Raw genomic sequence first — 4,820 nt, 5'->3', positions numbered from 1 at the left:
CAAAGTCTCTCCAGTGTGACCTGGGTCGTTCCCGGGGTCTCTTCCCGGTGGGACGTGGCCCGGAACACCTCACCCGGGAGGCGTCAGGGGAGGCATCCTAATCAGATGCCCCAACAACCTCATCTGGCTCCTCTCAATGTGGAGGAACAACGGCTCTACTCTGAGCCCCTCCCGGATGACTGAGCATCTCACCTTATCTCCAAGGGAGAGCCCGGACACCCTGCGGAGGAAACTCATTTTGGCCGCTTGTATCCGGTTCACTTGTATCTGATCTTGTTCTTTCAGTCACGACCCACAGCTCGTGACCATAGGTGAGGGTAGGAACGTAGATCAACAAGTAAATTGAGAGCTTCGCCTTTCGGCTTAGCTCCTTCTTAACCACAACTGACCAATACAAAGTCTGCATCACTGTAGACACTGTACTGATCCGCCTGTCAATCTCCCGTTCCATTCTTCCCTCACTCATGAACAAGACCCCAAGATACTTGAGCTCCTCCAATTGGGGCAGGATCTCATCACCGACCCCAGAGAGGGCATGCCACCCTTTTCCGACAGATTTGGAGGTGCTGATTTTCATCCCAGCCGCTTCACAGTCGGCTGTAAACCGCTCCAGTGAGAGTTGGCGATCATGGCATGATGAAGCCAACAGAATCACATCATCTGCAAAAAGCAGAGATGCAAAACTGAGGCAAACAAACTGGACCCCCTCTATGCCTCGGCTGTGCCTAGAAATTCTGTCCATAAAAGTAATGAACAGAATCGGTGACAAAGGGCAGCCTTGGCGGAGTCCAATCCTCACCGGAAACGAGTCCGACTTACTGCCAGCAATGCGGACCAAACTCTGACACTGATCGTACAGGGACCGAACAGCCGGACAGGGGGTTCGGTACCCCATACTCCCGAAGCACCCCCCACAGTAATCCCCGAGGGACACGGTCGAACGCCTTCTCCAAGTCCATTAAACACATGGAGACTGGTTGGGTAAACTCCCATGCACCCTCGAGGACTCTGCCTAGGATGTAGAGCTGGTCCACTGTTCCACGGCCAGGACGAAAACCACCCTGCTACTCCTGAGATTCGACTTCCCTACGGACCCTCGGTTCCAGCACCCCTGAATAGACCTTACCAGGGAGGCTGAGGAGTTTGATCCCCTGAAGTTGGAACACAACCTCCGGTCACCACCCCAGTTTACCAATCCAGAGGCACTGTCCCCGATGTCTCTTGGAGAGGGTCACACGTAAGTATTTTACCTTATGTTAGCCAGCCACAGTAGCTGAATAAATAAGAATATGGAGTCACGGGTAAGTGTGCGTGAGCAGAGAGGTGCGCTGTGAGCAGAGGTTTGGAGGTGACTCCAAACTGCACGTGTACACTCTGGAGCATCGGGGAAGACATGACCCTATGCCACTTCAATTCATCCATCCATCCATCCATCCATTTTCTGAGCCGCTTCTCCTCACTAGGGTCGCGGGCGTGCTGGAGCCTATCCCAGCTGTCATCGGGCAGGAGGCGGGGTACACCCTGAACTGGTTGCCAGCCAATCGCAGGGCACATAGAAACAAACAACCATTCGCACTCACAGTCATGCCTACGGTCAATTTAGAGTCTCCAATTAATGCATGTTTTTGGGATGTGGGAGGAAACCGGAGTGCCCGGAGAAAACCCACGCAGGCACGGGGAGAACATGCAAACTCCACACAGGCAGGGCCGGGGATTGAACCCGGGTCCTCAGAACTGTGAGGCTGACGCTCTAACTAGTCGGCACGGTGCCGCCAAGCTTACAGCACCTGGTATTCCCATCCAAGTACTAACCAAGCCCGCCCCTGCTTAGCTTCCGAGATCGGACGAGATCGGGCGTTCTCAGGGTAGTATGGCTGTAAGCCTTCTTCAATTCAAGCATTCATATTTATTACCACGACGTACGTTTTACTGTAAGTGTTGATGGTCAACGTGTCCTGCAATTCACATTCTTGCACATTCTTCTCGCAGCTCGCTAGCTGCCTTCTTCATCAATGCACGAGCCGCTCATTCCACTTTGGTTGTCATGCCAAGTGGTTGCGGCGCTTGCTGGAACCAGGGCTGTACATAGCTTGCTAGTCATTTGGGGGCCCACGGCAAACATAATCAACCCCCCCTCACTCCCTTATGGAATTTAGGCAACTTTGGCTTTTTTTTTTTTTTTTAAATCAGTTAAAATTATTTGACAGTAAAAGTTAGCCTACTAATATTTACCACCAAAGATTTTTTATGTTTTATCTCCAACAAAAATTTAGAATTTGAGAAAATTGTAAATAAAGTTCTTGAGCTCTTTCTTCAAGATCATGAAATAACAAATTAATCAATTTAACACTTTTATTGTCCATCCATCCATCCATTTTCTTTACCGCTCATCCTCACTAGGGTTGCGGGCTGCTGGAGCCTATCCCAGCTATTTTCGGGTGGGAGGCTGGGTACACCCTGAACCGGTCGCCAGTCAATCGCAGGGCATATAGAAACAAACAACCATTTGCACTCACATTCACACCTACAGGCAATTTAGAGTCCTCAATCAACCTACCAAGCATGTTTTTGGGATGTGGGAGGAAACCGGAGTGCCCGGAGAAAACCCACCCAGGCACGGGGAGAACATGCAAACTCCACACAGGCGGGGCCGGGGATTGAACCCCGGTCCCCAGAACTTTGAGGCAGATGTGCTAACCAGTCATTCACCATGCCAGCCACTTTTATTGTAATTGATAAAAACAATCAACATATAATATAGTTAACCATTTCAACCACTTTTACACTCACATCTTGATGATAAAAAATGTCACTCATGTTACGCTCCACTTTATCTTTATACTCGGCTGACACTGACAGCTGTGCTACTGCTCGGACAAGAGCATCATTACACAGTATTACATTTTAGAGACATTAAGTTAAGTCAGTAAGTCAATATTCTACTGTGATTGAAAGTTTTAATTTTACAGTTCAATAGTAAAATAAAGATTTGTTCATTCATCATAACATTTATGCCTGACCTACAGGAAAGAGTACTTTATTTGTTGCCCAAATATTATCCAATGTTGTGTTGGTCATACCCTGAACTGGTTGCCAGCCAATCGCAGGGTACATATAAACAAACAACCATTCGCAATCACATGCACACCTACGGGCAATTTAGAGTCCTCAATTAACCTATCATCCATGTTTTGGGGATGTGGGAGGAAACCGGAGTACCTGGAGAAAACCCACACAGGCACGGGGAGAACATGCAAACTCCACACAGGCGGGGTCGGGGATTCAACTCCAGTCCTCAGAACTGTGAGGCAGACGCTCTAACCAGTCGTCCACCATGCCGCCCAGGCGAAATCACAATGAGAAATATTTGTGTAAAATCTGAATCAGAATCATCTTTATTTGCCAAGTATGTCCAAAACACACAAGGAATTTGTCTCCGGTAGTTGGAGCCGCTCTAGTACAACAGACAGTCAATTTACAGAACACTTTGGAGACAGAGACATTGACAAAAAACAATTGTGCAAAAAGATGCAGAGTCCTCTAGCACTTAGAGCAGTTCGAATGACTAATATTGGGGCGCTGAGACTTCAAGGAGTGTAAAGTGACGAGTAGTGCGATAATCTGGGACAATGTTGGTTGTGCAAATGTTACAGATACTCCTCAAACAGTAATGGAGCAGATGCTACTCTGGCATGAGTGGCCAGTATATGCAAATAGTGCAGCATGGCGAGACAACTACAGTGAGTGCACGAATAATCCATAATTGGCCCCACAGAAATTTGACAACGAACTCAAGTCAAAAAAATTGCCAGCTTGTTGTAATGGAATTATAGGTTAGGTGTTAAAGAAGTTGATCGCAAGAGGGAAGAAGCTGTTGGAATGTCTACTACTTCTAGTTTGCATTGATCGGTAGCGCCTACCTGAGGGAAGGAGCTGGAAGAGCTGGTGACCAGGATGTGGAGGGTCCGAGAGGATTTTGCACGCTCTTGTCTTAGTTCTGGGCACTCCGGTTTCCTCCCACATCCCAAAAACATGCATGGTAGGTTAATTGTAGACTCTAAAATTGCCCCGAGGTGTGAATGTGAGTGCGAATGGTTGTTTGTTTATATGTGCCCTACGATTGGCTGGGAACCAGTTCAGGGTATACCCCGCTTCCTGCCCGAAGATAGCTGGGATAGGCTCCAGCACTCCCGCGACCCTTGTGTGGATAAGCGGCTCAGAAAATGGATGGATGAATGGATATTATTGTTGAAATTTATCTGTTGCGTAGCCACCCTGTGATTGACTGGCAACTAGTCCAAGGTGTACCCATGTGCCTTATGCTCGAAGTCAACTGGGATAGGCCCAACAAAAGTGCATCCAAGACTCACTCAAGACAATATTCTGATATTAATTATCAAGCCTAAACACAGTACTCTTCTACTGTATACACTAGTACTTAGCACTTGTTTGTTGTGAGTGAGGCTTTTTCAGCTTAATGATCATCAAAACCCATACCAGATCTCTCTCCTGGGGGCTTTGAGTGGAAACTGTGGTTATAAAGATTGCCTCGTAGATTTTTCAGCATATTTCCTCTGCATGGAAAAGTGGAGCGCAAAGATGATGTGCTTCCTCAAAACTACCTAAACCTAATTTGTCTCAGACTCTCTTGAATGATTGATTTTTTTTTTAGACAAAAAAAAGTATACAGTCACAGAGGAAGACAGCGTATGCCTTCTACTCTCCAGCCACTAGATGGTAATATAAATGTAATATTTTTTTTTGTCTGTCAAGCATGAAGAACTGTCTTCAATCACACTATATGGGAATTTCAGAATCAC

General features: G+C 47.1%; 1 pseudogene; it reads right to left on the bottom strand.

Annotated features, from left to right (window-relative positions):
- Positions 1–1,775: 1,775 nt before the first annotated feature.
- Positions 1,776–1,882, bottom strand: LOC133473500 (5S ribosomal RNA; annotated as a pseudogene).
- Between the last annotated feature and the right edge of the window lie 2,938 nt (positions 1,883–4,820).

This window comes from Phyllopteryx taeniolatus, unplaced genomic scaffold (assembly GCF_024500385.1).
Source record: "Phyllopteryx taeniolatus isolate TA_2022b unplaced genomic scaffold, UOR_Ptae_1.2 contig_26, whole genome shotgun sequence".
Classification (NCBI taxonomy): Eukaryota; Metazoa; Chordata; class Actinopteri; order Syngnathiformes; family Syngnathidae; genus Phyllopteryx; species Phyllopteryx taeniolatus.
The sequence above is the reverse complement of the archived record's forward strand: the minus strand, read 5'-3'. Positions and strand labels throughout refer to the sequence as shown.